Source organism: Copadichromis virginalis, linkage group LG3, assembly GCF_057382275.1.
Source record: "Copadichromis virginalis isolate Kocher_CV1m ecotype Utaka linkage group LG3, C_Virginalis_male_GT1.1, whole genome shotgun sequence".
Lineage (NCBI taxonomy): Eukaryota > Metazoa > Chordata > Actinopteri > Cichliformes > Cichlidae > Copadichromis > Copadichromis virginalis.
The window spans coordinates 19,442,726-19,465,943 of record NC_140620.1 but is presented as its reverse complement, the minus strand read 5'-3'; the positions used below and the strand labels follow the sequence as shown (position 1 = coordinate 19,465,943).

The window sequence follows — 23,218 nt, the reverse complement described above, 5'->3', positions numbered from 1 at the left end:
CTGGGCCAAGAAATATCTCGAGACTGGTTTTTCTAAGGTTTTATGGACTGATGAAGTGAGAGTGAGTCTTGATGGGCCAGATGGATGGGCCCGTGGCTGGATTGGTAAAGGGCAGAGAGCTCCAGTCCGACTCAGACGCCAGCAAGGTGGAGGTGGAGTACTGGTTTGGGCTGGTATCATCAAAGATGAGCTTGTGGGGCCTTTTTGGGTTGAGGATGGAGTCAAGCTCAACTCCCAGTCCTACTGCCAGTTTCTGGAAGACACCTTCTTCAAGCAGTGGTACAGGAAGAAGTCTGCATCCTTCAAGAAAAACATGATCTTCATGCAGGACAATGCTCCATCACACGTGTCCAAGTACTCCACAGCGTGGCTGGCAAGAAAGGGTATAAAAGAAGAAAAACCAATGACATGGCCTCCTTGTTCACCTGATCTGAACCCCATTGAGAACCTGTGGTCCATCATCAAATGTGAGATTTACAAGGAGGGAAAACAGTACACCTCTCTGAACAGTGTCTGGGAGGCTGTGGTTGCTGCTGCACGCAATGTTGATGGTGAACAGATCAAAACACTGACAGAATCCATGGATGGCAGGCTTTTGAGTGTCCTTGCAAAGAAAGGTGGCTATATTGGTCGCTGATTTGTTTTTGTTTTGTTTTTGAATGTCAGAAATGTATATTTGTGAATGTGGAGATGTTATATTGGTTTCACTGGTAAAAATAAATAATTGAAATGGGTATATATTTGTTTTTTGTTAAGTTGCCTAATAATTATGCACAGTAATAGTCACCTGCACACACAGATATCCTCCTAAAATAGCTAAAACTAAAAACAAACTAAAAACTACTTCCAAAAACATTCAGCTTTGATATTAATGAGTTTTTTGGGTTCATTGAGAACATGGTTGTTGTTCAATAATAAAATTATTCCTCAAAAATACAACTTGCCTAATAATTCTGCACTCCCTGTAAATCCTACACGTTCTTTGAACAACATTGCTTTTATTTTCACAGACTGTACACAAAAATGAAACAAACATGAAGGCAACAAAGATCCAAAAACTAGAGACAAAAGTAATTAAAACTCAGAGGTTTTGAAAAATGAAATATAATAATCCTTTAATTCCAAAGAAGTGTTTTGGATTTTGTATGTGTTTTGTCTCTAGGGGCCACCGTAATGACCATATGCACAGAGCATGTACAAGAATTTAAATTTGCAATGCTCCCATGGCCCTCAGTGTATGAACAACAATGAAGAACTTAAAGATAAAAAGATCAAAATAAATGGTTTGGTATGGCTGTGGGGCAGGTGGTTCAGAGGGAAGAGGTGAATGCAGGTCTGGAGTTTTTGTGTGTGAGAGAGTCGAGAGGGACAGAGCAGGGATAGCCTAAAGGCCAGCATTTCACCATAGGTCTTGAATGCAGCTATGGACGAGTGCGCCGGACAACAGCAGCATGTGGAGCAGCTTTAAAGGTATGAAAAGTGATTAGATTTATTTTAAGTTTCTTATATCTATGTCTTAAGGTCTCTGTTGAATAGGAAAAGTACACCAAAAATCTAAATTTCAGCATTTTCTGTCTGAATGTAAAAAGTTATTTCACAATGATGCTAATATTGGTTAGCTAGTTGATAATTTGGAAATATGTTTTAGCCAAGTAGCCCGAATAAGCAAACCACATATAAATTAGACATTCAGAACTGACTTAGCTTAAAAATCAAGATACGTTTGATCAAACTTGGTCTTTGACAACCAAAGTTTCAATATTTTAGGGGATTTCAACTTTCTATGCTTTTATGATTTTAAAATAAAAAAGTTTATTAGCAGCCTTAGGTTTTTCATGTGCAAGCTAGGAATGAGTATTAGTTTGTTGATTAAGAGGTGCTAATCAAAAAGAAAAAACTAGCCTAACTTCACATACAGGTCTATTATGATATTTGTTTTATTTATTTATTATGTCACCCATATGTCACAAAAATTTGATTTGCAAAATACAGATTCCTCAAGCGATGAGAGTGAATCAGCGGCTGCTTAATATGGACATTAAACAATAAGAGATCCAACATGTCCTCTTATCTGGACCGACAGCACTGATCACAGTGAGGATTACAGAGTCTGTTACACATACTAGTCGTTCTGTGGTGAAGGAAATGTGTCTCTATTAGAAGGACCAGACCTCAGACCTCATACTTCCATTCTTCTTGTTATCTCCAAACACCTTCTTGTCCCATTTACGTCTCTGTTCTAGTGTTCATGTCCCACCCTCTCTCTCTTTGCTCGTTTGTCACTTTGTCACGTCTCATTGCAACCAGGGAGATCTGCCTGACCCAGGATCAGACACTGAACCTCAGCCTGAGGCAAGGGTGGGCAACTCCAGGCCTCGAGGGCTGGTGTCCTGCAGGTTTTAGATCTTAACCTGGGTCAACACACCTGAATCACATGATTAGTTCATTCCCAGGCCTCTGGAGAACTTCAAGAAATGTTGAAGAGGTCATTTAGCCATTTAAATCATCTGTGTTTAATCAAGGACACACATAAAACCTGCAGGACACCGTCCCTCAAGGCCTGGATTTGCCCACCCCTGGCTGAGGTGTAGATAGTTGTTTACCATTCATTCAATTGAATTTGATTTATAGAGCACCAAATCATCACAGCTGTTGCCTCTCATCTTCTATCAATAAAGTTATGTTTTATATTCACTCTCATGTTGTTTACCTTTTACATTAGAGTAACCAAATCTATATTAAAAATACTGCAAACTTACTGAAGCTGCATGTATGACCATGTTTTTCTGCACTTGTGCACAATGGTACCTCTGTCGCTCTCTCTCACAAACAAGAACACACACACAGACACACACACAGCCTTTATCTTAAACGGTGCAATATAATAAATATAATTATCACGTTTAGTCATTACCACAAACATAAATTATTTTTTTCTTTGATCGGAGGATCAATCAGTGAAAGAGATGCGCTACCGTAAACCTCAGTGTAGAAGCGCAAGGAAAATTAACCCGCAGCTGCCATCACCTGACCACATGTAAGTCACGTGTGTGGAGGCTCAAATGCAGCAATGCGTAGCTGTAGTGTCTCCGTGATGTACGAACATATATAAAGAGGATTGGATCCCCGCAAAATGCGCATGTCAGTGTTCGTGTTGGAGTTTAACTTGTGACGTAGAGCTCGTTACCATGGAGCCTGCCGACAGAAGAAGGGGTTCCCCTCTATGGCAGCACTTTGAGCTGATCTCTCCCAATAAGGTACTCCATACAATATACCTCCATCCTTCGTGCATCCTTCGTGCATCCTTCCTCCATCCTTCCTGCATCCTTTATCCATCTATACTCTTTCTATCCTCCATCTGTCTGTTCTGCTGATCCGTATCAGCGTCACGTGACCACAGTCTTTGCTCCATGTTAGAAACACTGGAGCGGAGTCACCATAATCATCTCATTTTCTGCTGAATTTATTTAAATGTTTATTGAAACCATAGCGACACATTTTTGATCTCAGCATCTCTCGCCCTTTAAACACGTTAAAATGACTGAATCTCACAAAATGATACGTAGCCATTTTTGTTTCCATGGCAACAGCTGAGCAGCATCTTCACCACCAGGTGGAGCACCAGTCTGATCATAGGCTGGAGGAAACATGGTGGATGATCACCTGAGCTGTACTCAGCTTCTGATAAACAATCAAATCAGATACAGAAAACAGGATTAATATTCATGAATGATAACAAGGGAAATGATGACATCATAACAGAAACGCAAACAAGACGTACATGAGTATAAAACATGCCAGACTGAAGATGAGACGTCAACAGCATCGCAAACATTAACTTTTAAAGCTTCCATGTGGTTTTACATTTCTTCCATGAAAACAGGAAGTGCCGCTTTTCATTTGAAGACTCACATTTATGGACGTGGACGTGGAAAAGTATAAATCTGGGAGCTTTGTTTGGACATGAAGTTGGTAATGTGTCTGTGTGACAGCTGTGTGGAAGCATGAGAGCAACGTTTGCGGGAAAATCCACAGACTGTACCACTCGGACGTGTTTCAAGGAGGTTTTTCACAATAAAATCAAAGCATCGGTTTAAATAAAACCTCCTTCACCTAGTAAGGAAACATTTTGTGGACACGATTTATTTCCATTTAACAAAGTTAGTTCAGTGAGAGATGGCAGGAGGAGCAGAGGTCAGCTCATGGTGACAGAGGTCAAACAGATGTGAGGAGGAACAGCACACACAGCACTGGTGTGTTTCATCTCCACACATAGACAAACCACAGCAACACTGACTCCACTCTCAGCCTCCCAGTGACCATGAGCTTACCCGTGTCACCGGTGCCAGCCTCTGTGGAGCCCAGTGTGTCATATGATGATGATACAGGACATTTTCCACACCCAGCTCCACGCTGAGTCCTGGCTTCAGTGGGTGAGTCCATCCAGCAGAGACGTGGAGACACAAAGACTGAGAACGGCTGGACAGGTTCAGGTGTTACACTTCAGTTCAGTGTTCATGAACGCAGGTTCATTGTTGTGCACTAGAACCTGATGTAGAAGTTACAGCATGCAAGCACACGGTGATGGGGCCGAGGAGCAGCTCTTTACTGACATCTAGTGGTTCTACATCTTTGTCCTGGTTAATAAAGTTCAGCTTTCTTCTCCTGCAGATCATTTGACAAATCTTTTGCTGTCCCCATGACTCGGGAGCCAAAAACGTCGGTGCAGCACTGGACCTGCAGCGTCTGTCTGAAGGCCTGAAACTCCTCCCACGCTGATCACAGGTGAGCATGGTGACCTTCAGTAAGGTAAACCTGTGGTTGTTTCTGTCCAACACAGCTGTAGGGCAGTAAAGAACGTCACCCAACCTCCACCAGAGAGAAAGAAAAATGTCTGTATCACGATTCATATTCTGTGAGAGTAATCACAGATCCCTGTGGGGTGTTTGAACACTCGTACACACTTCCAGCTGCACTGTGGAGGTGCAGTGATTGGAGTGTACCCGTGGGGATCTGTGATTTTGAAGGCTCTGACTCTGCTGTCGTTGATGTCACAGAATAGTTAAATCCTTCCTGTTTCATGGGATCGTCCTTGTCTTCTGACAGCAAGCAGAAACATGGCTGTGGTATAGTTTTGTCATGTTGACGTCTTGTCACGATGTGAGCGTTTCATTTTATGACCAGTCCCGATGGACTGTGATTAGTGAAACTGGAGACTTGCTCCGCCTTCCACCTCTTCCATCATTTTCCTGTTTGTTATCCCAGTGTGTGTGTGCTTTGATGTGGATATATCGTCAACGTGTCCTTTAATGACGTGACTGTGTGGCTGCTGTTGCTCTGTCTCTCGTTTCTCTGGATCAGCTTTGTTTTCTCAGTCTGGAGGAAATGGGTGTAATACTCATGCCTACTCTAGGCCCCTCCCACAGGATAGACAGATTGACTGTGGCATCATCATGTGATAAAACCCATTCTGTTAAATCTTTCTGTACTTCCTGTTTAGTGACCTCATCATTTAGCACAGCCTCATTAAATCTGCAGTATTTAGATAGTTTACTCGTCCTGTCCTCACTGCCAAAGATACTGGTTTGTGTCCACACACAGTGGTGGGTTCTTTATTACAGTCACTGGTCCTATATAGTTTTTTACCAGGTGGTGTTGAAGAGCTCCCATGGACACGGGACATGAAGGTGACGTTAGTGGCCCAGTTCTGCTGGGAGCCGCTCCACAGTCTGTCTGAGAGCACAGCTGAAGTTAAATATACACAATATAAAAGTTTAAGACGTTTTTGTTTAAGCTCCCTCTTCTCACATGTTCTGTCTTCGCATCCAGCTGTTGGGTCCGCGTCTCGGTGCAGGAGATATCTGATCGTGCTTTCGTCTTTGTTGTTGACTTTGTTGTTGGTCTGTTCGTGCCCCTCTCAGCTTTCTGTCCTTATCTTTTCTCTCAAACTGATTTTCCACATATGCAGCCCGTTATGATCCAAAGCTGTCCAGCGGGAAAATCACAGTCCTTGACAGGCCAATTCTGGCCCCCGAGCCTTATGTTTGACAGCCCTGCTCTAGAGGATGCTGACACTGTAAAAACATTTAGTGTTGCAGTTTTCACTGAAGGCCAGCATATCAGGAATGGAGCTGGGCTTTTGTTGGCTCCTGAGAAGAAGAGCAAAGACAAACACATCTTCTCTTCCTCCTGAATAAACAGGAAACAGGAAAATCCTCCACTACAAATCAGAGTCAGTGGAGCATCGCTGCAGTTAGAACTGCTTCATTTATGCACAGGCAGGTGGAGGTTTTCCTGCTTCAGCTGCTGCTGGAGCTTCAACAGATGTGGTGATGGAGCAGAGGGTAGCTGATTACTGGCTGCATCTATAATAAGCACTGTTTGAATCAGACCCACAGCTGGGTTTCTGAACCTCACACTGCTGAGTGCCTCACTTGAACAGTGGACATTCATTTATAAGGAGCTCTATGAGCAAAAAAGGAATATAAAAGTAATATAAGGAGAAAAGCAGCACTAAGACACTTCACTGTAGCTTTGTGGAGCTCTTACACACAGTGTGTGTGTTCTAGTCCACATCACAATAAGACACTTACTGAGAAACAGCTAGTGCTGAAGACGCTGCAGCCCAGAGGTTGGAGGAACAGACAGTGACACACAGACATGAATCAAGAATCGGTTGCAGTGCGAGAAACAACACAGTGGCAGAAATAGAATATATGTTATTTATTTATTTTAGTATATATGTTATATACATGTCGATTCATCTGCCCATGGATACAGAATACAATTAGAAAATATGAAATATCAATGATTATGAGTGGGGTGAGTGCAAAATCCAGGTAGGACATGATGTGCAAAGAATCCAGAGTGCAACCTTTTCACATAAATAAATAAGTGTGTTATTGTAAGTGTGTTGTTGTAAGTGTGTTATTGTAAGACGTTAGCAGAGCAGTGATCGGTGTGATTCTGTGGACAGGTGTGCTTCATCCACACCTGAGCTGAGATCAGGAGTATCTGTACTTGGTTTGACTCTGTGGGAGATCTATGCATTTTCTTCTGCTTATCCAGCTCAGGGTTACAGGAGGCTGGAGCCAGAGTACACCCTGGCCAGGTCACCAGCTTATCACAGGGTAACATTTGCAGTGACACCTGCAGAATCACCGGGTGACCTAACCCCACTAACTGCATGTCTGTGGACTGTGGGAGGAAGCCTCCAAACACAGAGAACCCAGAGAGAACATGCAGACTCCACACAGGAAGGACAGGTGGGGGATTCAAACCCTGCTGTGAGGCAACAGAGCTAATTACTGCACCACCGTACTGCCTCTGGCTGGGTTGTAGCACATCTAATACTTACCTCACTCAGGGACATGAAAACAATTCATACACAGCCTTCATGCTTTTGTTGATGTTCTGTCTCTTTTAAAATGAAAAAAACATAACACAAAAGACTTCATTGTGTGTAACTTATCAGATAATTATTCCCCCTTCTGTGATTTAAGCTGTTCCTGCTTCTGCTGCTTTTATAAAAAAAAAAAGCAAATCAGACTTGGAGGAAAAGAAACAAAACAGAAGCATAAGTGGGCTACCAGCATTGGTGTCTCCATTAAAACATGATTCACCATGGCAACAGAGTCCTCTTGACTCAGAAGATACTGAAATTTGTTTTTAATGGATTTATTTTTGGTTTGTTTGAGACGGTCTGTGTGTGTGTGTGTGTGTGTGTGTGTGTGTGTGTGTGTGTGTTTGGCAGCGCTGATACAGAGACTAATGGGTTTGCGAGGATACCGTTTAAATCACTTACTGAGAACAAACAAAGTCTTTTCTTTGAAAGTTTTGAAGCTAAATTCAAACACGGGGACGGATGATATTTATAAGTGCTTTATGAAACCCGTCCTCATCATAGCAATCATATGTTTCCATCATCATGATGGCACGTTGTTTTAGAGCACAGTCAGCACGTGGCCTGTTGGCTCATATTCTAGTGATGTGCGGATCGATCCTGAAATATCGATTCCTCCGATACCAGTCATTTATGTTCTAGAATCGATTCTCACATTAAAATATCAATATTTTAGTAATTTAGGGTATATTTGTAGTTTATCAGTGGAAAGAAACTATAACATTCAGATTGTCTACATTGGAAGCAACTACTTCCTCTTCCGCCTTTCATAGTCATGTGTGAAATACGGCTGTATAAATGTGTCGCAGACCCTTTGCGTGCGCACTCACAACAATGGCTGAGCGTGGAGTCATTTTACATCCACAAACGACGTGGTTTGTGATACATGTGGCAAGACCACTAACCTCGTCAAACACCTCAGAGTAAATCATATCACAGAATATGACGAGGATATGTTGAGGTGAACTGAAGAGGAGGAGAGAGTCAGGTGCTGCTAGGGCGAGACAGACGTCTCTCACAGAGTCCTTCAGTGCTGCAGGCAGGCAAGGTGTTCAAATAGCGCATAACTTCAGTTTTTTTTTATTTCTATATATGATGAACTCTGCATTATTAAGTGATAAGAACAAGTAATCTGATGTCTTATAATCACTATGACGCTATAATTTGAGATACAATAAAAGATACAATGAATAAAATAAGCTTTTGTACAAAGTATCGGTATCGGATCAGTATCGTCGATACCACCCTGAATATTACTTGGTATTGGATCGGAAAGGAAATCGCACATCACTATCATGTTCTACATCATTGTGTGTCGCTGTGATTGTCACGTTCATGTGATATGACTTTCACCTGCTGGCAGGTAGAACAAATACTAACTGACTTCCTAAAGTCATATGAGTGGGTTTGTTTGTTTGTTTGTTTTTTCTTTTTTTCACAAAAAGTAGTGAGAAACAAGTCTGGGCATGCATGACGCTGTTTGTGCCCGTTCAGTCATGACTTAGCATCTAAGGCAGGGATGTCCAACATATGGCCAGCGGGCCACATCCGGTCCTGATACACTTTTATATGTCAGTTATTAATGACCTGAGCAAATGTGGGAGCTGAATGTTCAGCTCTGCTGATCTCCATGCAAACAGGGGTGGAACCATAAAGCCAATCACATGCAAAGACAGACTGTCATACCATGGTTGGGTACAGACTTGGAGGAAAAGAAACAAAACAGAAGCATAAGTGGGCTACCAGCATTGGTGTCTCCATTAAAACATGATTCACCATGGTAACAGAGTCCTCTTGACTCAGAAGATACTGAAATTTGTTTTTAATGGATTTATTTATGGTTTGTTTGAGACGGTCTGTGTGTGTGTGTGTGTGTGTGTGTGTGTGTGTGTGTGTGTGTGTGTTTGGCAGCGCTGATACAGAGACTAATGGGTTTGCGAGGATACCGTTTAAATCACTTACTGAGAACAAACAAAGTCTTTTCTTTGAAAGTTTTGAAGCTAAATTCAGACACGGGGACGGATGATATTTATAAGTGCTTTATGAAACCCGTCCTCATTGTAGCAATCAAGTGCTTCCATCATCATGATGGCACGTTGTTTTAGAGCACAGTCAGCACGTGGCCTGTTGGCTCATATTCTACATCATTGTGTGTCGCTGTGATTGTCACGTCCATATGATACGACTTTCACCTGCTGGCAGGTAGAACAAATACTGTCCAACACAGCTGTAGGGCAGTGACTGTTACAGCCACAGGGGAGCTCCTTCATCCCCACAGTCACACTGTGCAGTGCACACACACACACACACACACACGCACGCACACACGCACACACACACACACGATGTCACAGACATGTGTTTACACGATTACTTAGCCCTTGAGCTCAGCTCATGATCATTAACATGAACTGTTATGATCGCTGATCAAAGACCAGAATCAGAATCAGAATCGTGTTTATTGGCCATGTATATGCGCAGACACATACAAGGAATTTGGTTCAGGTAGATGGTGACTCTCAAGCACAGCAATGTAAATCTCAACAATATAAGCAACGCAATACACCCACCCTCCCACACACACACACACACACAGACACACACATGGATCCCCCATTCAGAGATGGTCTTTCCCTTTTTAAATGGCCTTCTTGTTTGTTCTCAGTAAGAGATTCAAGCTGTATCCTCTCAAATCCATTCAATTCAATTCAATTCAATTTTATTTATATAGCGCCAAATCACAACAAAAGTCGCCTCAAGGCGCTTCATAGATACAGAGAAAAACCCAACAATCATATGACCCCCTATGAGCAAGCACTTTGGCGACAGTGGGAAGGAAAAACTCCCTTTTAAAAGGAAGAAACCTCCGGCAGAACCAGGCTCAGGGAGGGGCGGCCATCTGCTGCGACCGGTTGGGGTGAGAGAAGGAAGACAGGATAAAGACATGCTGTGGAAGAGAGACAGAGGTTAATAACAGATATGATTCAGCAGAGAGGTCTATTAACACATAGTGAGTGAGAAAGGTGACTGGAAAGGAAAAACTCAATGCATCACGGGAATCCCCCGGCAGCCTACATCTATTGCAGCATAACTAAGGGAGGATTCAGGGTCACCTGGTCCAGCCCTAACTATATGCTTTAGCAAAAAGGAAAGTTTTAAGCCTAATCTTAAAAGTAGAGATAGTGTCTGTCTCCTGAATCCAAACTGGAAGCTGGTTCCACAGAAGAGGGGCCTGAAAACTGAAGGCTCTCCCTCCCATTCTACTTTTAAATACTCTAGGAACAACAAGTAGGCCTGCAGAGCAAGAGCGGAGCGCTCTAATAGGGTGATATGGTACTACAAGGTCATTAAGATAAGATGGGGCCTGATTATTTAAGACCTTGTATGTGAGGAGCAGGATTTTGAATTCAGTTCTGGATTTAACAGGAAGCCAATGAAGGGAAGCCAAAACAGGAGAAATATGCTCTCTCTTTCTAGTCCCTGTCAGGACTCTTGCTGTAGCATTTTGGATTAGCTGAAGGCTTTTCAGGGAGTTTTTTGGACGTCCTGATAATAATGAATTACAGTAGTCCAGCCTGGAAGTAATAAATGCATGAACTAGTTTTTCAGCGTCACTCTGAGACAGGATATTTCTAATTTTAGAGATGTTGCGCAAATGGAAGAAAGCAGTCTTACATATTTGTTTAATATGTGCGTTGAAGGACATGTCCTGGTCAAAAATGACTCCAAGGTTCCTCACCGCGTTACTGGAGGCCAAGGTAATGCCATCCAGAGTAAGAATCTGGTTAAATACCATATTTCTAAGATTTTCAGGGCCGAGTACAATAACCTCAGTTTTATCTGAATTAAGAAGCAGAAAGTTAGCGGCCATCCAGGTCTTTATGTCTTTAAGACATTCCTGCAGTTTAACTAATTGGTGTGTGTTATCTGGCTTCATGGACAGATAGAGCTGGGTGTCATCTGCATAGCAGTGAAAATGTATGCTATGTCTTCTAATGATGCTGCCTAAGGGAAGCATGTATAATGTAAACAGAATTGGTCCTAGCACTGAACCCTGTGGAACTCCATAATTAACCTCAGTGTGTGAAGAGGACTCTCCATTTACATGCACAAACTGGAGTCTATTAGATAGATATGATACAAACCACTGCACCGCAGTACCTGTAATACCTACAGCATGTTCTAATCGCTCTAATAGAATATTATGGTCAACAGTATCGAACGCTGCACTAAGGTCTAGCAGGACAAGCACAGAGATGAGTCCACTGTCAGAGGCCATAAGAAGATCATTTGTAACCTTCACTAAAGCTGTTTCTGTGCTGTGATGAGCTCTGAAACCTGACTGAAACTCTTCAAATAAACCATTCCTCTGCAGATGATCTGTTAGCTGTTTGACAACTACTCTTTCAAGGATTTTTGATATGAAAGGAAGGTTGGAGATTGGCCTATAATTAGCTAAGACTGCTGGGTCTAGAGATGGCTTTTTGAGTAAAGGTTTAACTACAGCCAGCTTGAAGGCCTGTGGTACATAGCCGATTATTAGAGATAGGTTGATCATATTTAAGATCGAAGAATTAATTAATGGCAGGACTTCTTTGAGCAGTTTTGTAGGAATAGGGTCTAAAAGACACGTTGATGGTTTGGAGGAAGTAATTATTGAAGTTAACTCAGAAAGATCAATTGGAGAAAAAGAGTCTAACTTAACATCAATGGTACTAAGAGTATCTGTAGATAATATTACATCTGTGGGATGATTATTGGTCATTTTTTCTCTAATGATAAAAATTTTATTTGTGAAGAAGTTCATGAAGTCATTACTAGTTAACGTTAAAGGGATGGTTGGCTCAAAAGAGCTCTGACTTTTTGTCAGCCTGGCTACAGTGCTGAAGAGAAACCTGGGGTTGTTCTTATTTTCTTCAATCAGTGATGAATAGTAAGATGTTCTGGCTTTGCAGAGGGCTTTCTTATAAAGCAGCAAACTATTTCTCCAGGCTAAATGATGATCCTCTAGATTTGTGACACGCCATTTCCTCTCCAGATTACGAGTCATCTGCTTTAGGGTACGTGTTTGAGAATTATACCACGGAGTCAGGTACTTCTGATTTGAGGCCTTAGTTTTCACAGGAGCTACAGTATCCAGAGTCGTACGTAGTGAGGAGGTGAAATTATTAACAAGAAAATCGACCTCTGTTGGGGTAGCGTTCAGATAGCTGCTCTGCTCTGTGTTGGTACAGGGCATTGGAGATGATAACAGTGGGTGGATTATATTCTTAAACTTAGTTACAGTGCTTTCAGAAAGACATCTATTTTGATAAAGTCTACTCTTCACCGCTGTGTAATCAATTATTGTAAAAGTAAATGTTATCAGGAAATGATCAGACAGGAGAGGGTTTTCAGGAAACACTGTTAAATGTTCAGGTTCGATGCCATATGTTAAAACAAGATCTAGAGTGTGATTAAAGTGGTGGGTGGGTTCTTTTACATTTTGAGAGAAACCAATTGAGTCTAATAACAGATTAAATGCCATGTTGAGGCTGTCATTTTTAGCATCTACATGGATGTTAAAATCACCGACAATAATTATTTTATCTGAGCTCAGAACTAAATTAGATATAAAGTCTGAGAAATCAGACAGAAACTCTGTGTAAGGCCCAGGTGGACGATAGATGATAACAAGTAAGACTGGTTTCTGAGTTTCACAGCTGGGGTGGACAATGTTAAGCATCAGGCTTTCAAATGAATTAAAAGTCTGTCTTGGTCTTTCATTAATTAATAGGCTGGTGTGAAAAATTGCTGCCACACCGCCCCCTCGGCCTGTGCTTCGAGATTTCTGGTAGTTAGAATGGCTCGGGGGTGTTGATTCATTTAAACTAACATAATCATCCTGCTGCAACCAGGTTTCTGTAAGGCAGAGTAAATCAATTTGTTGATCAATTATTAAGTCATGTACTAACAGAGACTTGGAGGAGAGAGACCTAATATTTAATAATCCACATTTCACTGTTTTACTCTTTGGTTCAGATGTGGATACTGTATTGTTCTTTCTTTGTGATTGTTTATGTTTAAGTTGTTTGTTGCTGGTTTTTAGTTTGTTTTTTGTCTTTTTGGAAGCTGACACAGTCTCTATGGAGATGGGTTTTTGGGGGGGGTAGCAGGAGGAGAGAAGCTGCAGAGAGGCGTGTAAGACTGCAACTCTGCTTCCTGGTCCCAACTCTGGATAGTCATATTTTGGGGGGTTTAATAAATTTGTCCATATTTCTAGAAATGAGAGCTGCTCCATCCAAAGTGGGATGGATGCCGTCTCTCCTAACAAGACCAGGTTTCCTCCAGAAGGTTTGCCAATTATCTATGAAGCCCACATCGTTTCTGGGACACCACTCAGACAGCCAGCAATTTAAGGAGAACATGCGGCTAAACATGTCACTCCTGGTCTGATTGGGGAGGGGACCAGAGAAAACTGGTCCGACATTGTTTTGGCAAAGTTGCACACCGATTCAATATTGATTTTAGTGACCTCCGATTGGCGTAACCGGGGTGTCATTACTGCCGACGTGAATTATGATTTTACTGAATTTACGTTTACCCTTAGCCAGCAGTTTTAAATTTCCTTCAATGTCGCCTGCTCTGGCCCCTGGAAGACAATTGACTATGGTTGCCGGTGTCTCTAGCTTCACATGTCTGAGAACAGAATCGCCAATTACCAGAGTTTGACCCCCGGCGGGTGTGTCGCCGAGTGGGGAAAAACGGTTAGACACATGAACGGGTTGGTGGTGTACCTGGGGCTTCTGTTTAGGACTATGCTTCCTCCTCACCGTCACCCAGCCTCCCTGTTTCCCCAGCTGCTATTTTCGGCTGCACCAGCTACAGGGGCCTGGCTAGCTACAGGTGAATGAAGGGTGCGAAGCCGAGTCTCCAATTCAGTAATCCTGGCCTCCAGCGCTGCAAATATGCTACATTTGTTACAGATATCATTACTGCTAAAGGAGGCCGAGGAGTAACTAAACATCTGACACAATGAGCAAGAAAGTGCAGGAGGGACAGGTGAAGTAGCCATGGTGCTAACGAGTCGGCTACGAGCTAAGCTAAGCTAGCGAAACAGTACAGAGACAGTGAGTGAATACTTTGGCTATAAATTAGGTAGTGAGTACACAGAAAGTGTGCTTCGGATGAAGCACGTGAAGATTATACTATGAAAAAGAATGTATTTAAAAGTTGTTAATTAATTTGCTAAGCAAATAAGCTACTCAGAAACACCACTGTGTTTGAGCAGGAACAGGAAGTGATACTCTACCACAGAGCGAGTGAACACCAAGTGACAGCGCCTCCCAAGTGGACTCCAGCAGTCCATTAAAGTCTGTAACAATGCTCACACACACAGACCGTCTCAAACAGACCAAAAATAAATCCATTTAAAAAATGTAAAGAACAAAAGTTTTCAGTAGCTTCTGAGTCAAGATGAGTCTGTTGCCATGGTGAATTCATGTTTTAATGGATATACAGGGTCTGAGCCGTCATACTCGTAGAATCCACTCACTGAGGGAATAAAAAGCGAGGTGGCAAAAGAGTCTGGAAAAAAACCCCTAAGGCAGCATGGTCTCAAAGATCCGGGCCCAGCGTATCCAAGCAGGGTCGTGGAAAACTGGTCCCCCTCCATGGAGCTTTTCAAAGCACAGGAGACAACGCACGCTCGACATCGCTTACCAGCCAAAGCTCGCCGCCAGTAAAGCCTGAGTTTTACCTGAATAGCTGCTCTTCTCCCTCTCCTTTTCCATGGTCTACAGGGACCGCTGAGATCACCTGATGAGGACCCAGCTAATGGTGGAGGGTGGGAAATGCAGAAGGAGGAGGAAGAGACATTGTGAGGCATCATAGAGGAAGAATGGACAGTAAAGCCAGGCGATCATACACCAAGGCAACTAATACATAGTTAAAACTAAGTGAGAACAGCAGAGCAGAAAAAAACGTAAGCGAGTGCGACGTTCATGACAACAGCTGTGTGCAGAGTATGAGCGTGCAGCGTCTAAAGTGTGGAAGTACCGACCTTACTTTGACTTTCTGTTAAAAGTGATAAAAACATTAGCGTCCGCTGTTCACAGCATGGGAAGAAAACTTCTTTTTACAGCGAATAAAACCCCTAAACTTCTGTGCAAGCACCGAGTACGCTGCCACAGGAATGTGAAATTCACAGAGAAACTCCCGGATTCTTCCGCTGACCGCTGCGGCACACCTGCACCAGGGCAAACATCCGCCTACCACACTCCTCCTATCCAGGTGAAAATAGAGCAACAGGACCGCTAGCCTTTGATTTTTCTTATTTTCTGCTGTGTTTTACTTGCATCCATGTGAAAGACTGAGTGTAAACAGAAAAACCTATTTCATGTGCAGGAATGTGCAGAAAATAGGTTTAAATGTTAAACAAATTTCTTCCAGTCAGAGAATGTTGAATATAATTAAATTTTTGCTTGATTCATAAAGTTAAAAGATTAAAACTAATAAAACAAGTTTTAAAAAGAGACTTTTCCATTTGATTACATTTTGGATGATAGATCATGCAGAAAAAGTAGAATTGGGCTGAAAGATCTATCACTTTATTACCTATTCAGGTTGTAAATTATGTTTTTAAAAAGTAACTAAGTAACTAATTACTTTCAACAATAAGTAATCAGTAAAATAACAGGTTTACTTTTGGGGGGAAGTAATCAGTAATTAGTTACTGATAGGTTTGTAGCTTAAACCCATTCGCTGGAACGTTAAGGACAATTTATTACACAGCAGAAACAAGACACAAGTAGGCAAAGTTCTTTGTGTTACTCATGCATGAGGGAGAGAACCACGACAAGAGCCGTTCCTTCGCTTGACCCCAGTCGCTCTCGTCCACTCCCCCGTAACACTGCTCTTTTATTGAGGTTACATGAATATACATAGGTTCATTAACATATGACGTCTACATACACACAAAGAGTACCTTGCCTGTGCGTTGTGTAAATGTGTGTGTGTGGGGAGGGTCCAGTGTGTGACCCCATAAAGACTTCCCTAAACCTGCTGGTCTGGAAGTCCAGCAGTTCATTTAAACAAAAGGCACTTAGCCTAAAACAGATATAGCTACATTTATCCTACCATAAAACAATAATGTGTATGCCCTCTCCCATGCTCCCAGGATGTTGGTGTGACTGCCAGAACACTCTGGAATGCACACAAAGCCTTTGCAGACTATTAAGGATCAAACCTCTACCAACATGACATTGATTATACAACTCTAAGCATATATGAGTAGATATTTCTAAGCATAAATGACAATAAACAATACAAATCTAACACTTACTGATTACTTTTTTCAAGTAACTTGACCAACACTGGTCACCAGGATTGTTCACCTCTCTGCAGGAACTTTGGTTCTCTCCTCTTTAAAGAAACTCTCTGCTGTGCACCTCCCAGCTTCAGCTTCCTCCACAGGTTTTCTATGACTGAGGTCTGGAGACTGATCCACGACTCATGTTCAGTATTCTGGCTGAGAGAACAAGGTTCTCGTCTCAGATTTCACACTGCATGTTCCTGTCCACTGACCTCTCAGTGTGTGATGTTGGCCTGCACCTTAAAAAGAACGACAGCCCAGAGCATCATGTTACCTCCTCCCTGCCTGACTGTGGGGACACTGCTCTGTGGGTCACGTCAGCGTTTCTCGGGTTGATGGCAGAGATCTTGATTTTGGTTTCATGTGACCACAGTACACTTCCAACACTACATTTTCTGAGTTATTTGTGGGTGTTTTCTTGTTAGTTCGTTTTTTTAGTACTTGAACACTAAAGTGGCCTTCAATGAGATGACAGAGCCAGCAGTGACCCACAGCATTTAAGTTTGACACTCCTGTTTTAGATGTTCACTGGCAAACTTGAAGGATCTGGAGCCAGAGTACACCCTGGCCAGGTCACCAGCTTATCACAGGGTAACATTTGCAGTGACACCTGCAGAATCACCGGGTGACCTAACCCCACTAACTGCATATCTGTGGACTGTGGGAGGAAGCCTCCAAACACAGAGAACCCAGAGAGAACATGCAGACTCCACACAGGAAGGACAGGTGGGGGATTCAAACCCTGCTGTGAGGCAACAGAGCTAATTACTGCACCACCGTACTGCCTCTGGCTGGGTTGTAGCACATCTAATACTTACCTCACTCAGGGACATGAAAACAATTCATACACAGCCTTCATGCTTTTGTTGATGTTCTGTCTCTTTTAAAATGAAAAAAAACATAACACAAAAGACTTCATTGTGTGTAACTTATCAGATAATTATTCCCCCTTCTGTGATTTAAGCTGTTCCTGCTTCTGCTGCTTTTATAAAAAAAAAAAGCAAATCAGACTTGGAGGAAAAGAAACAAAACAGAAGCATAAGTGGGCTACCAGCATTGGTGTCTCCATTAAAACATGATTCACCATGGCAACAGAGTCCTCTTGACTCAGAAGATACTGAAATTTGTTTTTAATGGATTTATTTTTGGTTTGTTTGAGACGGTCTGTGTGTGTGTGTGTGTGTGTGTGTGTGTGTGTGTGTGTGTGTGTGTGTGTGTGTGTGTGTTTGGCAGCGCTGATACAGAGACTAATGGGTTTGCGAGGATACCGTTTAAATCACTTACTGAGAACAAACAAAGTCTTTTCTTTGAAAGTTTTGAAGCTAAATTCAAACACGGGGACGGATGATATTTATAAGTGCTTTATGAAACCCGTCCTCATCATAGCAATCATATGTTTCCATCATCATGATGGCACGTTGTTTTAGAGCACAGTCAGCACGTGGCCTGTTGGCTCATATTCTAGTGATGTGCGGATCGATCCTGAAATATCGATTCCTCCGATACCAGTCATTTATGTTCTAGAATCGATTCTCACATTAAAATATCAATATTTTAGTAATTTAGGGTATATTTGTAGTTTATCAGTGGAAAGAAACTATAACATTCAGATTGTCTACATTGGAAGCAACTACTTCCTCTTCCGCCTTTCATAGTCATGTGTGAAATACGGCTGTATAAATGTGTCGCAGACCCTTTGCGTGCGCACTCACAACAATGGCTGAGCGTGGAGTCATTTTACATCCACAAACGACGTGGTTTGTGATACATGTGGCAAGACCACTAACCTCGTCAAACACCTCAGAGTAAATCATATCACAGAATATGACGAGGATATGTTGAGGTGAACTGAAGAGGAGGAGAGAGTCAGGTGCTGCTAGGGCGAGACAGACGTCTCTCACAGAGTCCTTCAGTGCTGCAGGCAGGCAAGGTGTTCAAATAGCGCATAACTTCAGTTTTTTTTTTTATTTCTATATATGATGAACTCTGCATTATTAAGTGATAAGAACAAGTAATCTGATGTCTTATAATCACTATGACGCTATAATTTGAGATACAATAAAAGATACAATGAATAAAATAAGCTTTTGTACAAAGTATCGGTATCGGATCAGTATCGTCGATACCACCCTGAATATTACTTGGTATTGGATCGGAAAGGAAATCGCACATCACTATCATGTTCTACATCATTGTGTGTCGCTGTGATTGTCACGTTCATGTGATATGACTTTCACCTGCTGGCAGGTAGAACAAATACTAACTGACTTCCTAAAGTCATATGAGTGGGTTTGTTTGTTTGTTTGTTTTTTCTTTTTTTCACAAAAAGTAGTGAGAAACAAGTCTGGGCATGCATGACGCTGTTTGTGCCCGTTCAGTCATGACTTAGCATCTAAGGCAGGGATGTCCAACATATGGCCAGCGGGCCACATCCGGTCCTGATACACTTTTATATGTCAGTTATTAATGACCTGAGCAAATGTGGGAGCTGAATGTTCAGCTCTGCTGATCTCCATGCAAACAGGGGTGGAACCATAAAGCCAATCACATGCAAAGACAGACTGTCATACCATGGTTGGGTACAGGCCGGGTACACAGAGAGACGGAAGCCGATTTAAATACAAGAGTGTCAGGAAAATGTAAAATGAGCAGCGTTCGACTAATAATTGAATATTAGATCAAACAAAGTGAATACAAAGTGTGTTTGAATGGCAGAGATGCAGAAATGTGAGCATGTAACACAGAGCAACAGCATACATGCAAACCCTCCTGAATCTTTTCCAGGAGAATCTCGAATTTCAGTGCCCCTCCTGAAAATCTCCCAGAGCCACCATTCTCCTGAATTTCTGCTGATTTTCCACCCGGACAACAAAAATGAAAACCATATCCCAGAACCAAAACCCAGCAAATTCCAGTTTCCAACAATGGCGGCAGCTATTTAGTTTTAAGATTACTCCTATTACTCTTTCTGGGTCACAAAATAAACTTTTAGCATATTTTCAGGTGAGAATAAACTTCAAATATCTGAGCCGGCAAGAATAGCAAACTCCCGGCACATCGTTTTCAAACCCCTGCGGTCTTTCGCTACTCAGGTTAAACATGATATTTAAGTAACTCGATAACCTAAAAATTTTATTGTTGGACTTTTTCAGTGTTTTATTTGTTCCTGAGTAAATTGGTTTTGCTGAGATTAAAGTTATTAGATTAGATGAGATTAAATAAAAACTTTATTAATCCCTCGGGAGGATTCCTCCAGGGTTGTGACACTGCTGAAAAAAATGTCAAACAGAAAACTGATTAAACAGAAGTGTGAGACGGTCAAGAATTTACGCCAGCGTCCGGTTATATTTAGATAGCAAGGAGCAGACGGCAGAGTTTCACTCCACTGAGAGAGCCCGTGACGTAATTCTGAACGCTAGACCATCACAGTCGCTCACTTACGGCCTACCCGCCTTTCGGAGGACTTGGCCCACTTAGACCACGAAGGCCGGGTCCTTAGGTCGATGCAGCCTCTGAATTTGGACAGTAATAAAAGTGACATTTAACTTACTTTAAATAAATAATTTTAAATAAATAAACACTGTAAAATTCAAGTTTTTTGTATATGTGTATGTAATCCCCCCTTTTGAACGTCTCCCTAATTCTGAGGCTTCAAGGTTGGCAAGTATGAGCAACAGCTCAGTCTGAGTCTAAACGAGTCTCACAGGCTTGCTGTGCGTTTAAAGCTGTAAGAATTACAAATTACAATTATAAGTTATCATTCTTAACTTGTTTGATCCGCTGGTCACCACAGACAAACACAAGCAGACATTTTGGATTTTTACTGTATTATCATAGTTTTAAAGCTTTTCCTGCAGATACAAACCTCCCTTATGAACATTTATACTACACAAAGTCATTCAGCAATAAACAATTGAAGACAGAAAAGTTTGTTTTTCACTTTCTACTATAGAAATTTCAGTTTTTTGTGATGATTGATGAGCTATCAGAACTTTTTCTATCATTTTATTTCTTACAGTTTAAGGAGTCGTGCTGACAGGTTTCTGTTGTTGTCACAGAGCTTTTTCTTCATCATATAGAAAAACACTTAAATATGTGACTCCTTCACAGTGACAGGATGTTTCAGTGGTCCGGCCCAACTAAAGTCATGTGGTCCCCCATGTAAATTCAGGCTGTTTCTCAATCCTGTCTTTAAGTGATGATGTATGAACCCTGCTTCCAGGTCCAAATTACTCTGCGTTTAATAAGGCTGTTGTGTTTTTAACATTTTTTAATGCTTTGTATCTTGTTCTATTTAATCTCAACAAGTCCCTAAAAAAAGTCAGTGATCACTGTCGGCCTCTCTCGGTTTTTATGATCACTGCTCATTTTAAAGCTTGGTTTTTAAAACCTCACAATGTATCTATATGCAGCAGTATATTAATAACTAACCTCATATCATGGATGCATTGTCTCAGTTGTTCTCGTGGACTTGTGATACGTCATCAGTCATCAATTCAAAGTACGCATCAAGCCAAGCCCAAGTATGCTCAAAATTCCCAGATGTGTTCTCGCTCCACTTTATCGAGCAATAAAGTGGAGTCCACAGCTACTGTGAACTTGGTGCAGCTAAATCTAACTCAAAAGTGGCAATGGCAATTTTATTTGTTCCTGAGTAAATCGGTTTGGTGAAGACTAAAGTTAAGCTTGAATTCTTACTTGGAGAGTGGTCACTGTATTTTGAATTACACCCATCTTATCCCCTGATGTAAAATGTTCTGTTCTTATTTAAACAGCTGGATCAGAATTACATCTAAGATGACAAATAAATAAATTCAGCAAAAACAGCATGTTAATGCATGGAGATCCTGAAGGCTGCTCCAAAAATGATCCGATTATATTTTAAACATTTGTTCAATTCTCTTCCAAACCCCAGCAGCTGTGTATTGTAAGTTTTAGTGTCTACTAAAATACAAATAAAAGTGTTCTAACATCTCACCTGTTTGTTTTTATTCAGACATACATGTGTACTATTTTATTAATAGAGACATTAGCCTCGTTTCTGTCATGTAGTGGTTGTGCTGAAGCTTATTAGACATTATGAAACTGATGATATGTAAAATTGATTTTTGCCAAAGTGCTTAAGATACTTTTTTAATTATATATTTTTTAATCTACTACATTTGTAATTTCTATTGCAAATATTAAGCACAGTTAAATTAAGAGGGGATGGCAGTGAAAACTCTGGAGCTGTGTTGTCACCATAGAAATTGTAGAGTGATCTGCTGCTTTCTGTGGAATTCTGGACTCCCGTGTGAACTTACAAAGTCCGTACTCGCGAACAGCAGAGGCTGGTGAGCAATGTTCCCTCTAAGCTGCGCACGTGCGCAATTGCGCACTGCTGGCACGGTCTCTGCGCACAGAAAATCTGTGTTGCGCACACAAAAAAAATCTAACCTAAATTGAAATTAAAATGAATACGTCAACAATTCTGTTTTGCAGTGTTAGTCAGTAAGTGACTGGCTGCTCCCGTATGGGATTAGAACGATCCCACGTTATCCCATAGTCCAGCGATTCACATTCGTATACGCAGCCAATCGATGTCGTTGACAGGCTATGACAGCGTCCTTATGTGCCGACACCGGAGCTGATGTGGAGTGAAGCCACGTTAATGACAACGTGGACAACCATTGGAGATGTGAGCAGGACAGACGAAACAATTGATGGAAAAAGTGTGGACTTTATACCAGTTTTTAAATTGTGTTGATAGGCCACGTAAAACCAGAGTTGTGATTTTAAAAAAAGAATGCAATGTTTGGTTTCCTTGCTGAATACTATCGTTGTTTATATTTACTGCGGGAAGAAACGGTAAAAACTGCGTTTTATAAGAAAAAAGCCTCGAAAGCGCTCTCCACCTGTGAGCAAAAACAAACCCCCCCACCCCCTCTCTCTTTCCTATTCGTCCAAAAAAGTACCATGTCGACCAATCAAAAAATGATATGGTAACGTGGCATCTAGTTGTTAAGAAACGGGGGGAAATTTTAGGAGTGACGGCGGTGCTTTGAGATGTGAGAGATTTGAGACGTGTAGCGCAAATCTTGTGTAGTTAGGGTGTAGTGTAGTCAGTAGATTTGTTGTGTGTGTCAGAGCAATGAGGCGACTGCTGAACGTTACAGGTGTTACAGCAGTGATACATCTCCTGTTGTCAGGCCTGCAGGTATCAGGCTGTTGTTCTCCTTTATCTCATAGTGGACAGAAATTATTTTTTGGAGTGGCACAAATAATTTGTGTGGCATCAGATTTGATGCAGAACAGCTGATTGTTCTGTAAATAGTTTGAAATGTTTATTTAAAAATGCATTGGCTGCATTTAAAAAAAAATAGCTGCAAAAAACTTTGTTGTTTGCCAAACTGAGTTACTTTTTTGAGGAGTAACTATATAATTATTTGCCCAACATTGGTCATTATATACTGTATTTTGCAGAC

At 41.6% G+C, this 23,218-nt stretch overlaps 1 long non-coding RNA gene across 1 annotated transcript in view; it reads left to right on the top strand.

Moving 5' to 3' along the window:
* The first annotated feature begins 3,022 nt into the window (after nucleotides 1-3,022).
* Nucleotides 3,023-23,218, top strand: part of LOC146713256 (uncharacterized) — a 42,118-nt gene continuing 21,922 nt past the window's right edge. The window contains exons 1-2 of the long non-coding RNA XR_014917593.1: nucleotides 3,023-3,257; nucleotides 4,672-4,785. This is a non-coding gene — a long non-coding RNA (uncharacterized LOC146713256). The remainder of the gene's footprint in view (nucleotides 3,258-4,671; nucleotides 4,786-23,218) is intronic.